General features: G+C 39.6%; 1 pseudogene; it reads left to right on the plus strand.

Annotated features, from left to right (window-relative positions):
• The first annotated feature begins 10044 nt into the window (after positions 1–10044).
• Positions 10045–15312, plus strand: LOC102768667 (annotated as a pseudogene).
• Positions 15313–15581: the final 269 nt, after the last annotated feature.

Consider the following 15581-nt stretch of genomic DNA (forward strand, 5'->3'; position numbering starts at 1 on the left):
TAAATATGCTTGCTCCAGCCAATCCTATGATCAAAGATCACAAGAAAGACCCTTGGTGAAATTCGTATTTGTATGGCAAATGTCCTTTGACCCAGAGAATGTCTGCATGATACTTAGCCAACGGAGACTGGCTAAAAGCAAACGATTTGGCATTGTCGCCTCTTTTGCAACTTTAACAAAGGACTTTGTATTGATTGTGCAATATTTAATATTTTACCCCCCCCCCCTCCTTGAACTGGAATCTGAAAATTCTGTAAAGAATCTAATGATTTTTAAAAAATGACTTTTAAAAAGATTCTGCCTAACATTTATTTAAAGAACGTTTTGAAGATTGTAAAAATCGCTTTGGTTTAGTCATTGCTCATTTGGCATTTCACATGCAAAAAAAAGGACAGTGTTTCCTATGAGCAGAGCATGTTAGGTAAATGTTCTTCCTAGTTAATAAGTTGTGAAAAAAAAAATGGGAAAAGAGTCTTGTACCTTTTCTAGAAAACTATTTTGATGTAAATGCCAAGTACACGTTGGCTGTAGTTAGAATTTGTGGCACTTAATTAGCCCATATCCTCAGTGCTGTTTAAGTTTTTAAGGCCATGTGTGACTAGGTCACAGCCCAAACTAATAACACCAACAAAAGAAACCCAGCAGTGCCCATCCCACTTCAAAGCTGGATTATCCAGAATTGGCATGGATATATCCTCAGGCAAAAACAGGTATTGACTGGTGCAACATTACAAAGGAACTATTTGTCATTCCTACCACCAATACAAAAATAATTTCTGATGCAACTCCCTGAACAAATTCATTAAATTCTTTAAACAAATGTAATGGAACTCAAGGGCAGAGGAAATTTAGGTATATACATCTTTTTCCAGTATGAGACAAAAATATTCTCTCAGTATATAAAAAAAATATTCCTCAATACCTAGCAACCAACCCTGCTGTTAGCCAGGAAAATACGATTGAGCAATAATCTTTTTTTTCTCCTGGACCTTTACCTAAGTCACTGTCAGTAGTTTGACCGTAAGTATGGGAGTTAGGAACTCCCAATCTCCTAGACTTAGTGACTGCTATATAAGGTCTGTATTTAAAATCATTTAATATTTCCATATAAACCACATTCATGTGATTTTACAAATGTGAAAACTAACTGGTGAATATATAAATTCTCACTGAATGTATTCAATGTAAAATATCAATAAGTATTAGTGTGATGGGGTGGGTAATCTTAGTTCCAATATGTTATCTCTTAAGATGATATTTCCTAATAAAAAAAAAAGGTAATACACTGATTTTTTAAATGTTTAATAAGTTGTAGAAAGAAAAATCCTTCTTAAAAATATTTTTGTTAGAAAAGAGCATTAGAATAAATGTTTTCCCTTAGAAAATGAGTAGGAATATGTATTGGGGTAGAATTGTACTTGGTTTCAAAACACTCTCTTCCACCCTGGTGGGTATGGCTCAGTTGGTTGGGCGTGGTCCCGTGCACAGAAAGGTCAGCAGTTCAATTCCCAGCCCAAGTTGTGGGTTAGGTCCCCAGTCAGGAGGCAACCCATCAATGTTTCTCTCTGTGTCTCTCCCTCTTTCTTCCTTCCCTTAAAATCAATTAAAATATATTTTAAAGGGAGTTGAATTCCTGAAAACATTAAAAAAAAAAACAATACCCTTTTCTAACCATCTTTCACATAGAGAAGGAAAAGGAAAGGGGAAACATTGTATAGACCAAGAATTTTTAAAACTTCTGAGGTAATAAAAGACTAAATTCCTCATAAGAAATATGAAGTTGCCCTGGCCGGTGTGGCTCAGTGGAGAGAGCGTTGTTCCATGCCTTGAGAGGTCACCAATTCGATTCCCGGTCAGGGCACATGCCTGGGTTGTGGGCTTGCTCCCCAGTAGGGGGCGTGCAGGAGGCAGTGGATCAATATAGTTCAAATTTTAAGAATTATTTTAAGAATATGATAAAAGGAGTCTTTTACATTGCCCACTAAACACCCAGATTCCCTTTCACAAGAAAACTATATTATTAGGCTATTAAATATCATTCTAGAGATTTTATACATATATAAGCAATTCTATACATGTCAATTTATTTTTTGCCTTTTTAACACAAGCAACAGCATACTATACACACTTTTGTATCTTGCTTTTTGTCACCTAATTTATTCTAGAGGTATTCCATGTTAGTATTTAGAGAACTCGGTCATTCTTGTTTTCTGCTTCATACTATTCTGTTGACTGATTATGCCATTTATTTGTCCAGTTCTGTAATGATGGACAGTTAGATTGTTTCTCCTTTTTGGGGGGTGGTATAACAAACAATGCTACAGATGTCTAACTTTCTAACCTACTCTCTATTCTCCAGGAAGCACTTGTGGTAATTAATTGCTTTTCTCTTACTGCTTTTAAGATTCTGTCTCTGTTTTTAACTTTTTGCATTTTAATTATGATGTGTTTGGTGTGGGCCTTTTGGGTTCATCTTGTTTGGGACTCTGTACTTCCTGGACTTGTATGTCTACTTCCTTCATTAGGTTAGGGAAGTTTTCTATCATTATTTTTTCAAATAGGTCTTCAATTTCTTGCTCTCTCTCTTCTCCTTATGGCATCCCTATGATGCAAATGTTGGTACAATTGAAGTTATCCCAGAGGCTTCTTACACTATCTTCATTTGGGGGGATAATTTTTTCTTTTTGCTCTTCTGGGTATTTTTTGCTTCCTCATATTCCAAATCGCTGATTTGATTCTCAGCATTCTCTACTCCATTGTTGATTCCCTGTAAATTATTCTTCATTTTAGTTAGTATATCTGTAATTTCTGACTGGTTCTTTTTTATGGTTTCTATGTCCTTTTCCATGCTGTTGAAATTCTCACTAAGTTCCTTGAGCATCCTTATAACCATTGCTATTTGCTTTGTTTTGATATGTTTTTTATAGATTTTTTTAGAGAGAGAGGAAGAGAGAGGCATAGAGAGACAGAAACATTGATGAGAGAGAAACATCAACTGGCAGCCTTCTGCACGCCCCCCACAGGGGACCAAGCCCACAACCCATGCATGTGCCCTGAGTGGGAATCAAACCAGTGGCCTCCTGGTTCCTGAGCCAACGCTCAACCAATGAGCCACACCAGTGGGGCATAGCTATTGTTTTGAACTCTATATCAGGTAGTTTCCTTGCCTCCATTTCATTTAATTCTTTTTCTGGAGATTTCTCCTGTCCTTTCATTTGGGACCTGTTTCTTTGTCTCTGCATTTTGGATGCTTCTCTATGTTTGTTTCTCTGTATTAGATAGGACTGCTCTGTCTCCCATATTTGGTAGAGTAGGTGTCCTGTAGGGCCCAGTGGCACAGCCTCCCCAGTCACCCACACTGGGTGCTACAGATGCCCCCTGTGTGGGCTGTGTGCACTGTCCTTGATTGCTGTTGGCATCAATGGGAGGGATTGACACCATAGGGGAATAGCAGTGTGGACCATCTGCAACTACAGTGAGGGAGCTGCTGTGCAAGAGTCGACTCTACAGAGGAAGACTTGCTTCAGTGGGGCTTTGGTGCTCACCGAGTCCACCCATTGAATGTGTTGCTTGTGGAAGTGGTATGGTGGTAATCTGGCCTGGTCTGAAGCTACCTACTGGGTACACTGGCTTTGGGCCTCCTGGGAAGTGCAAGGTCAGCCACTGCCTATGCCAGTGATGGCGAACCTATGATACGTGTGTCAGAGGTGACACGTGAACTCATTTTTTTGGTTGATTTTTCTTTGTTAAATGGCATTTAAATATATAAAATAAATACCAAAAACATGTCTTTGTTTTACTATGGTTGCAAATACCAAAAATTTCTATATGTGACACGGCACCAGAGTTAAGTTAGGGTTTTTCAAAATGCTGACACGCCGAGCTCAAAAGGTTCGCCATCACTGGCCTATGCCCTGCCTCGGGCCACCTGGCACAAGTTAAAGAGCAATCTGCAGATCATTGCTATTTGTGCTGGGCTCAGAAGTGCCCAGGAGAGGCCAAACTGCAAACCAAGGCTGGCTGCCACTATTGCCGGGCCCGGGGCCACTTAGCAAGAGGTATAGGGTATGGAGAGGCTGGATGCTCTTTGTCTGAGAGATTTTAGGAAGTCTGAAGCATGAGACAAGAGAGGCCAGTTTTATGGAAAAGCCCCTAGAAATGGCTTGGGTAGGCCTGCAAGTTGAGCAGGGTGGGGTCTTAGAATCACCAGGGCAGGGGGAACAATGTGAGCCAGGTTGATGGAGATTCAGATATGGTGCCCACCTGTCAGCTCTGTTGGGAGAGCTCAGAAAAGGACAATGGCCTCTGCAAGCACTATTGTCTAGCTCTCTCCCTAATGCCAGACAATTTAGTTCTAACACCATGTGTCCCTAGTTCCTCATGAGCTACTGCCCCAGCACTGGAGCTCAGAGGGAGTGAGTCCAAGTAAGTCCATGCATGGGCCCTTTGAGAGGAACTGCCTGGGACCCCAGCAGCCCTCCATCTTAGCCACAATCCCCACTAGTTTTAACAGCCAGAAATTAAGGGGACTTCTTTCCCTTGGCACTGGAACCCTGGGCTGGGGGCCTGGTGTGGATGTGGAACCAGCTTGTTCTGAGTCTCTGCCCCTCTTACCAATCTCAGTGTGGCTTCTTTAAATCCCTAGTTGTAGGATTTCCATTCATCTAGATTTCAGGTGGTTCTGAGTGACGACTATTCTGTAGTTATAATTTTGATGTGGTCGTGGGAGGGTTCCAGTACCACATTTACCTGTGCCACTATCTTGATTGGAAGTCCAGTTGTGCAATTTTTAAATCTGTTAATCCAACTAGCATTTATTCAATTCCTGCACTGTGTCAAGAGCTTTAGAGAAAATGTAAAATAATCAGAATATTTCACGTATTTCTTTTCCGTTACATTGATGAATGTACTTATTGACTGATGGTTAGATTGAAAGAATGCACATGAATAATAGAGAACAGTCTTAAGTAACAGAAAATCTAATTCAAGACAGTGTAACTATTTTACAGTATTGAATAAGTGGGACCTAAAAGAGAAATCAAAATGGAGTGAGTTTGTTTAGGAAAAAGCTTTGATTATGATCATTTTGAGCTAGGATACTGACTGAGGGAAATAGAAGAGACAAAGCATTCCAAATGGAAAGGAATGTTAGGAATGATGACAAAGAATGGAAAGTCTTCAAATTCTGTGTCAGGTAAAAAGACTAAGTTGGTTAGTGTGGAGAAATTGGAAATGGGATTAAAGAGAAATTTAGTTACATAAATGTTGAATAATGGACTGAAGGCTTTCAGTTTGGTTCAATAGGCCACCCACTGTAGGTCTTGGAAAGTAAAGTTACCAAGATAAAAATTGTTAAAAGAAGATTATAATTTTTTGTTGTTTTGACTCTGTTGTGTGAGTCGGGTTGGAAGAGGAGATACTGGAATCTAGGAAACAAGCAATCTTGCTATTGCACTTAGTCCAGGTGTGAGGTAATGAAGGCCTGGATCAGAACAGTGGCTATCTGACAGAAAAAGAAACTGTCAGCAAGTATAAAGAAGCAGCATGACTTGGTGCCTGATTAAATGTGGGGAACAAAGAAGCATAAGAACAAAAGTTACTCCAGAGAAATCAATACAAACTTTCTGAAGAGAAATGTAGCTTTGTATATCAAGATCCTTTCTTTAAATTTTTATTTCCACCTATTAGAATGGCTAAAATCCAAATAAATGACAATATCAATTGCTAGCAAGGATGCAAAGCAATAGAAACTCTCTCATTGCTAGTGAGAATACAAAATGGTGCAGCCACTATAGAAGAGAGGTTGGAAATTTCTTTTTATTTTATTTTATTTGTTTATTTTTATTTCAGAGAGTAAGGGAAAGGGAGAGAAATAGAAACAACAATGATGAGAGAGAATCATTGCTTGGCTGCCTCCTGCACACCCCACACTGGGCATAGAGCCCAAAACCTGGGCATATGGCCTGACCAGGAATTGAACCATGACCTCCGGGTCCATAGGTCAATGTGCAACCACTGAGCCACAGTGGCCAACCTGGAAATTTCTTATAAAGCTAAACATAGTCTTACTATGCAATTCACAATTGCACTCCTAGGTATTTACCCACTGATTTGAAAACTTATATCTATATAATATCGTGCATGTGAATGTTTATAGCAGCTCTATTCTTAATCACCAAAACCTGGAAGCAACTAAGATGTTCTTCAATAAGTGAATAAACAAATAGTGTAGCAGCCACACAATGGGATATTATTCAGTAATTAAAAGGAATGAATTATCAAGCTATGCAAAGGTATAGATAAATTTTATTTTATTTTTAAATCTTTATTATTGATAGTATTACATATGTCCCCTTTGTCCCCCATTGACCACTTCTAGCCCACCCCTACCCCCTACCCCAGGCTTTATTGTCTGTGTCCATGGGTTATGCATATATGCTTACAAGTTCTTTGTTTGATCTCTTCCCACTCACCCAACCCCACCTTCCCTCTGAGATTAAATTTTATTTTTTAATTCAATTTATTGGTGTGACATTGATTAATAAAACTATATGTTTCAAGTGTACAATTCTATGATAATCGCACTCTAGTCTCCCTTAGTTACCATATATTAAGCCCCTTTGCCCTCTTCATCTGTTCCCTTTTGATACGTTTCATGCTGTTGTGACATAGATGAATTTTAAACGTATATTGCTAAGTGGAAGAGGTCAGTCTGAAAAGGCTACATATTGTATGGTTCTATTTATATGATGTTCTGGAAAAGGCAAAGCCACGGAGTTGATAAACACATCAGTGACTGCAGGAGTCTGGGTGGGGGAAGAGTTGAATAGGTGAAACACAGAAGATTTTGGAGGGGAGGGGGTGATAAAATTCTATATGGTATTGTATTTTGTATGATACAGTAATGTAAGTACATGATACTATGTATTTGTCAAAAATCCATAGAACTTTATATACAGAGTTTACTTTAATGTATGGGGAAAAAATTAAATAATTTAGTAGATCAGGGAATTCCAGAATGGAATGCAGACTATGAGAAAAGAATCTAATTGTATTATATAAATGCGTGAAACAACTTCACTGAAGGGAGTAAAGGAAAAAGGTACTGACCTATGTAACTTTGAAAATGAGTGGTGGCTCTAAGACCAAAGGCAAAAGGAGCAGCACGTAAGAACTGTACCGTAGTTGACAACGTTGTTTCCCATAGGGATATGTATTACACATCAGAAACCACTTTGTATGTGTACTAGAATTGAACAGTTATGTAAATAGATGGTGGGGGCTTAGTTTCTCACTGTTGAAGTGGGAGATTGCAGATAAACAAGTGGAAGAGGCTAGACGCTAGAATGATTCATGTGGTAATGGATTAGAGTTGGAGGCATCAGTATGAATTCATATGAAGTTAAATATGGTTACAAGTGGATACATGTAAAAAACATGTATAGGTGCCCTGACCGGTTTGGCTCAGTGGATAGAGTGTCGGCCTGCGGACTGAAGGGTCCCAGGTTCGATTCTGGTCAAGGGCATGTACCTTGATTGTGGGCACATCCCCAGTGGGAGGTGTGCAGGAGGTAGCTGGTCGATGTTTCTCTCTCATTGATGTTTCTAACTCTCTATCCTCTCCCTTCTTCTCTGTAAAAAAAAAAAAAAAAATCAATAAAATATATTTAAAAAAAAACACATGTATAGGCATGTGTATATACACAGATAGGATTCACACATAGTTTTCCTTGCTCTGTCAGCTGAGCAGACCTAGAAACAATGACACTCCAGTAGCAATATATACACTTTGCACCCAGATCTTGGTTTTTAATATCATTCTTCAATAAAAGGAACCATGGTTCGTTCCTTGGAGAAATGGCTGATTCTAGGATGGGGCAGGAAATATACAAGCTGAGCCTGGAGCATCTTATAATGCCAAGTAGGAAGGTGCTAAACACACACACACACACACACACCACTACGTATATCAAAAGAGATATAGGAGCTAACTGAGAGCCCCTAGTAGCCAAAGCTGAAACATTTGAGCAAATAAATAGTATTGGATTATAACCTGAAGTATAACATAAATATTCAAGAGTTCATATGGATATAAATAAATGATTGAATATATAAATAAACGGGAGAATAGATAAATCTTCCGTTTAGAAGAATTCCAAATTTATGTAGATACTCTGCCCTCAAGGAGGTGAAGCATTAACTCCCCTCTCCTAAGTATGGACTGTGCAAAGTGACATTCTTCCAAAGAGTACAGTGTGAAAGTTGGGGGTGAAATACTTTATAGTGGAGAAAACTGACAAACACTATCTCAGTCAGGTGATCAATCATAGTGATGTCATGTTGATAAACTGTACCCTTGATATTGTGTGCAAGAAAAGTATAAGAGCCCTCACTGGTTTGGCTCAGTGGATAGAGTGTCGGCCTGCAGACCAAAGGGTCCCCGGTTCAATTCTAGTCAAGGGCACATGCCTGGGTTGCGGGCTCAGTCCAATGTGCAGAAGGCAGCCAGCCAATCAATGACTCCCCCTCATCACTGATGTTTCTCTCTCTCTCTTCCTCTCCCTTCCTCTCTGAAATCAATAAAAATATATTTTAAAAAAGAAAAATATAAGAAACTGTCATAGTCCAGAGCAGCCTAAGGAGATGACGATGACTAAATGTAATGTGGTATCCTGGATGGGATACTGAAACAGGAAAAGGACATGAAGCAAACACAAAGGAAATGTAAATAAAGTATGGAACTTAGTTAATAATTACATCAATTAGCTAATAGTATATCACTATAAGTCATTAATTGTGACAAATGAACTAGTCCCATGGCCGGCAAACTGTGGCTCATGAGCCACATGCGGCTCTTTGGCCCCTTGAGTGTGGCTCTTCCACAAAATACCACGTGCGGGCATGTGTACAGTGCGATTGAAACTTCGTGGCCCATGCGCAGAAGTCGGTTTTCAGCCTGGGCGAGTCTATTTTAAAAAAGTACTGTTGATATTTGGCTCTGTTGACTAATGAGTTTGCCAACCACTGAACTAACCTAATGTAATATGTGGGTACTATCTTCACAGCTTTTCTTTTAACTCTAAAATTTCAAATGTTTAATTAAAAATTAAAATTTTTATTTTTTCCAGTTTTATTGAGATATAATTGACGTATAATATTAGTTTAAAGTATACATCATAATGATTCCCAGTCAAGATCCAGTACCTGTGTTGCAGGTTCACTCCCCAACCCCAGTTGTGTGAGGGAGGCAACCAGTTGATGTAACTCTTTCATGTTGATGTTTCTCTCTCTCTCTCTCTTTCTCTGTCTCCCCCCTCCCCCTTGCACTCTCTCTGAAAAGCAGTGGAAAAATATCCAAATATCCTTAGGTGAGGATTAACAAAAAAAGGAGTTAATCATCAATAGAGAAACAATTAGTTTCTTTCCTTGAAATAGGAAAAGTATATTTTTCTAATGAATAATATTTCTATAACTTTCATTAATGGATTTTCAACTAATTTCAAAGTAATATTCATAGATGCATCGTCTTTTAGTGAACGTGTCTATAAAATTACTGAATTTTTTAGAAAAAGTTAATCAGACATGGGCACAAAATATTACATAGGAAAAAAATATTGCAACCTAAATACCTAACAGGAAAATGTTTAACTTAATTATGGTTTGCAATTTGAGTCTATAGTCATTAAAAATGTTCACATATTAAGAGTTTTTTAAAAATTTTAAATGAAATAAAATTATAAAATAAGAGGCATATGATATTCCCAGTACACACTAAAATGAATAGAATATTCTAATACATCAAAATGACATACACCAGACAGAGATTCTCTATGGATCGTAGTACAATGGGTGGTTTTTATTTATTTTACATATTTGTTTTCAGTTTTTCTATAAGTAATGTGTATATTACTCTGGTAATCAGGAAAAAAAATAAAGTTTGTAAGAAAAAATCACTACAGGTATAAAATCAGGAGATTGATCAAATGGGATATTTATTGAGAGTGTTAGGGAAATTAAGCAGGAACAATTATTTTTCAGTTGAAGATGATGATAGGTTCACCATATGTGTTGGTTTCAGATGGCAATGAGAACTTAGCTGATATAGAACATTACATAGTAAGTCAGCCAGAAACCCTCAAGAGAAACATACTAAGCAGGAACATAGCTACATCTCTACTGTAATTGGGGGAAACATTTTTTAACATGTCAAATTGTAACAGAAGGAAGCATCTCTCTGCAGAAAAGTCATGTTAAGTCACTGTTCTCTCAGGTAAATCCTTGGCGAATATATATATATATATATATATATAGTATTGCCTCCACAGAAAGATGCATAATGAAAATATGACTATTAGCAGCAATTCTGTAAGCTTCCCTCCACCTCTCAGTACTAATTAAAAGGGAAGGCCAAGAATCACATTGAAGAATAAGTATGAGGAGGTGTATAAGAGTTTAGCCCAGAAGACCTAGTCCATAGTAGACCCTTTGGAGAAACCCAGAAGCTTACCACGTACATCACAATGAAGTTCCCACCTCCTGTCCCACACTTGGGAAACCTAAGACTAACCACTCCAAACACCCTGCTTCATATGTCCCCTTGTACCCTGCCACTTAGAACACACCCACCTTCTAAAGTCTGTGACAGAATGTCATAGTACCTCCTTGGCTGGTACCATGGCATTCTATCACAGACTTTAGAAGGTTTCAGGACTGGCAAAAGTTTGGAATCTCATGGTTTGATGAGAGAACAGTTAAACAATAACCCCCACAACAAAAATCACCTTATTTTCCAGGTCCTGGTGATCTGGCATGTAGTGAATTAGGACCCTTAAGGAGTCACGTAGTCTTCACACTCCCACTTTTAATAAAGGAAGAACTAGAGGGCTGGTCATTAGGATCAGGAAAATCTCTGAGGTGACCTACATGATCCCATCTATTACCCTCTGATGTTTCCTGTTAGAATTAAAGTACATCATTGCTTACCAATGTGAGGAGAGAGCAAGCCCAGGATTCCAACTCAGGAAGCAATTTTGGCTTATAAGTGAGAACTGAGTCACTCTGAAGGCTGATCTTGGGGACTCGTGTGGAGTGTTTGGACTCAATTTAGTTTACCACACCTCTTGCTCATCAAGGCAGACCCATAAATCAGGAGACGCAGCATGGCGTTCACCTGCAGGGCAGGTAACAGTGCCATTTCCCAAATGTTCTTCCCCAAGGAAGTGGCATGGTGTCTGCTATGGCCCCAAAAGAACACATAGAGAGTCTAGTTGAGACATGAGTCTGGACAAGATCATAAAAACTATAAGAAAAATTGTGATCAGGTCTCTAGGTGAAACTTATTGCCCAGAGGGCCCTCTTAAACTCTGGCAGATCAAATCTAGGGATTATATTGAACGTACAGAAATGTGAACTTAAGGGGAAAATATTTTACATATATTTCAACATATACATACATACACACACATGTATATTGCCAGAGTTCTCAAAGTATGGTCTGTAGGCTTCTGGAAGCTACAAGGCTTTTTTAGGGAGTCCATGAAATCAAAATTGTTTTTATTATCATTCTAAGGTATTACTTTTCACTGTGTTGACTTTTGCAATGGGGGTAAAAATTGCTGGTGCCTTAGGCAATGGTATCAAACTATATAGTAGTTAATGTAGTCTTCCCCACTGAGCTTTCAAAGCAAGGGGGGGGGGCAATTTTACTCAGGCTGAAGCAGGAAAAATTAATTTTATTAAAACTTTACCCTTGAGTACATGTATTTTAAATATTCAATGTCGGGCGTGGCCAGTGTTGCTCAGTGGTTGAGCATCACTCTATGAACCAGGAGGTTACAATTTGATTCCCAATCAGGGCACATGCCCTGATTGTGAGCTCGATCACCAATAGGGGGGCATGCAGGAGGCAGCCAATGATTCTCTTTAATCGTTGATGTTTCTCTCTCTCCTCTCCCTTCCTCTCTGAAATCAATTTTAAAAAAAAGACAATAGAAAAAAATCAAGGAAAGTGAGTTGTTTTATTGACAAACCTTTAGCTAAACTACTAATAAAGGAGAAATTATAAATGAAGGAGGAGCCATTACATGCCCTGAAGTTGCTTGAGGGCCAGACCATTATAAATAGGGAAGCAGGTTGTTTACCACGCCAGTAGAAGTGATTTTTCTCTGAAGATATGGGTAAGCAACGTGATTTAACAGCCTTTGAATGTGGGATATATATATGTATAGTGTTATATTAGAGGCCCGGTGCATGAAATTCATGCACTGGGGGTGGGGGTGTCCCTCAGCTCAGCCTGCACCCTCTCCAATCTGGGACCTCTTGGGGGATGTCCGACTGCCAGTTTAGGCCCGATCCCACCTAAACCAGCATTCGGACATCCCTCTCACAATACGGGACTGCTGGCTCCCAACGGCGTGCCTGCCTTCCTGATTGTCCCTAACTGCTTCTGCCTGCCAGCCTGATCACCCCCTAACCACTCCCCTGACAGCCCGATTGACGCCTAACTGCTCCCCTGCCGGCCCAATCACCCCCACTGCCCTCCCCTGCCAGCCTGGTGACCCCCAACTGCCCTCCCCTGCCAGCCTGGTTGCCCCCAACTGCCTTCCCCTGCCAGCCATCTTGTGGCTGTGGGTGCTGCCATCTTTGAGGGCATGGCAGTTGATTAGCATATTCCCTCCTTATTAGCTGTGGGTGCCGCCATCTTTGTGATGGTGTGAAGGTCAATTAGCATATTCCCTCTTTATTAGATAGGATTAAAGCTCTGCACCCTTCTAAAAAAGATTCAGTGTGAAGAAATGGGAAGTGTACATAGAGCACTTCTGCTGTACCTTGGCTGTTTTCAGGTACATTGATTGTCTCAAATACATTGAGTGATTGTCTCAGAAAACCATTTGTGAAACTTTTCTAGTTTCAAGCTGAACTAACCACTTTTTCATGAAACACCATTTTTACTTGAAAGCATGACTAACATGAATTTTGGTAAGTCAGATATGTGTATTTGGCAGACATTTTCTGGAGCCTGCCACTTGAAGGAAAATAGTATTTGTTTCCAATTATAAAATTCAAGTGTTGGGGCAAAAATGAGGATTTGTAAAATTGTACTCATTGCCATTGGTTGACAGTTTCCCAAAATGTAAAGATTTTCTTGATAAGATAGGTGATGTTAATGACAAATGTAGTTCTTCATATTATACTAGAGGCCGGATGCATGAAATTCATGCAAGAGCTGGGCCTTCCTTCACCCGGCTGCTGGTACTAGCTTCCCTCTGGCACCCAGGACCCTGGGCTTCCCTCACAGCCTTGGCTTCCTCCGGAAGGTCGTCTGGAAGGATGTCCAGTCTAATTAGCATATTATGCTTTTATTATTATAGATAATATGTCAATATTTTCAAGATCTGCATAACTCATTGAACCAAGATTTCCCAAATGACTAATGCATGATTTTTAAAAAACATGCATGAGTAAAAGAATCATCCAAAGATAGACCAACAGATTTTAATATAACAGAATAAAGTGTTCTTTATATATTCTAGATACTAATAGTTGTTTAATTTTGGTGTGATATTAAAGGGGAATAACCAAAATTATCTGAAAAAGCCATTAAAATTTTCCTCCCTTTTCCAACTATGAATCTGTATGAGTCCAGATTTCTTTGTATTCTTAAACTATAACACTATATTACAGTTGACCAAATACTGAAGCAGATATGGGTATCCGTCTGTCTTTTATTAAGCCAGGCATTAAAAATTCCACTCTTCTTATTAATGTTTTTGCTTTGGAAAATATTTTTTCATAAAAATGTTACTTATGTTGACATTTATGAAATGAACTTGCAGATTTTTTTTTAAATTCATGATACAGTAAATATCAATAAAGCCCAGATACATAAACAAGAGCTCTTTGATTCTTAAATAAAAGCTTTTTGGGCCAAAACCGGTTTGGCTCAGTGGATAGAGCGTCGGCCTGCCGACTGAAGGGTCCCGGGTTCGATTCCGGTCGAGGGCATGTACCTGGGTTGCGGTCACATCCCCAGTGGGAGAGGTGCCGGAGGCAGCTGATCGATGTATCTCTCTCATCGATGTTTCTAACTCTCTATCTCTCTCCCTTCCTCTCTGTGAAAAAATCAATAAAATATATATTTTTTAAAAAAGCTTTTTGGGTCTTCAATAATTTTTAAGAGTGTGTAGGGGTTCTGAGACCAAAAAAGTTTCAGAACTGCCCGGCCGGTGTGATTCAGTGGTTGAGCATCAACCTATGAACCAGAAGGTCATGGTTTGATTCCCAGCCCAGGCACCAGGTTGAGGGCTCGATCCCCAGTGGGGGGTGTGCAGAAGGCAGCCCATCAATGGTTCTCTCTCATCATTGATGTTTCTAGCTCACTCTCCCTCTCCCTTCTCTGAAATCAATTGTTTTTGAAAATTATATTTTTCAGAGAAAGACTTGGAAAGGGCAGGTGAGAGTAAGGGAACTTCCCAACCGTGAAGAAGTTCATTTAGAAACCGTGAAGTTAGAGTGCGCAGCAGGAGTGGGAGACCATGGCGTGCTCAGTGGTAGCATCCTCCTCTGTGTGAACTGCTTGGAGAAGCCCAAATACCGCTGCACCGCCTGGCCTGCGGAGTGCTCTACTGCTCTGTGACCTGTTTCCGGTAGCACAGAGAGCAGTGCATGCCGAAACTCGTCTTGTTGAGGAAAAAAATACCAGCTTTTACTGCAAAAAACTATAAAGCCCGAGGAAAAGAAAGATTATGATGATGATTCTGTAGCTGATTTTCTCAATAGTGACGAGGAAGAGGACAGTTTCTTTGTACAATTTAAAGAATTTAGGGGAGTCTGCAGCATTAAGTTTGCTGCTCAACCCACACCTTAGCTGATGGTCAGCCTTGATCAGGGAGATGACAAGGGCAAGCTCATGAGAGCCTGCATGCAGGAGCCCTTGTTTGTGGAATTTGCCAACTCCTATTTAAGGACCATGGAACCATCCCAGAATAAGGACCCTTAAAATGGATTATGGTGCTGCTTGCTCCTTCTCCCAGGAGACCAGTTAATGTGGGGTCCTAAGCAAGAGCAGTGATTTCCAGGAGGAAGACTTGCTGATGTAGGGTAGGTCACTCCCATCTTCACCTTCATTTCTGTGGGCTTAGGTGTCAGGCAGATGGGGGCGCTCAAGTGGCACACATTCAAATGGTTGTTTTTAAGTTATTTTTAGTACATTTAAGGTAGCTATTGTAAGATAATTTACCAGGTTCCACACTTGTTTGAGTGAAAACTTGCTCAGTATTACTAAGTAAGATCAAGATGTGGTTTTGTGTTAGAAGAAGGAGGAGGAGGAAAACATGAAGTTATATGATAAGGACAAGCTGTCAGAGGCCACAGCACGTCCACTCTACACTCCAGCAGAGGAGCCAGGACCATCCCCCAAAGCAGCAATACTCATATTCCCTTCCTCCTGCTCTGGCCCATTTCTTAAAATGACCTAAACGCTTTAATAACCTTTAAGAACCAACAATTCTTCTAGGCCACAAAACCACATGGTTAATTAGGAAAGGCCAACATGGAAAGAAATCAAGCTTAAAGAGAAAAAA

Source organism: Myotis davidii, unplaced genomic scaffold (assembly GCF_000327345.1).
Source record: "Myotis davidii unplaced genomic scaffold, ASM32734v1 scaffold545, whole genome shotgun sequence".
Taxonomy (NCBI): Eukaryota; Metazoa; Chordata; class Mammalia; order Chiroptera; family Vespertilionidae; genus Myotis; species Myotis davidii.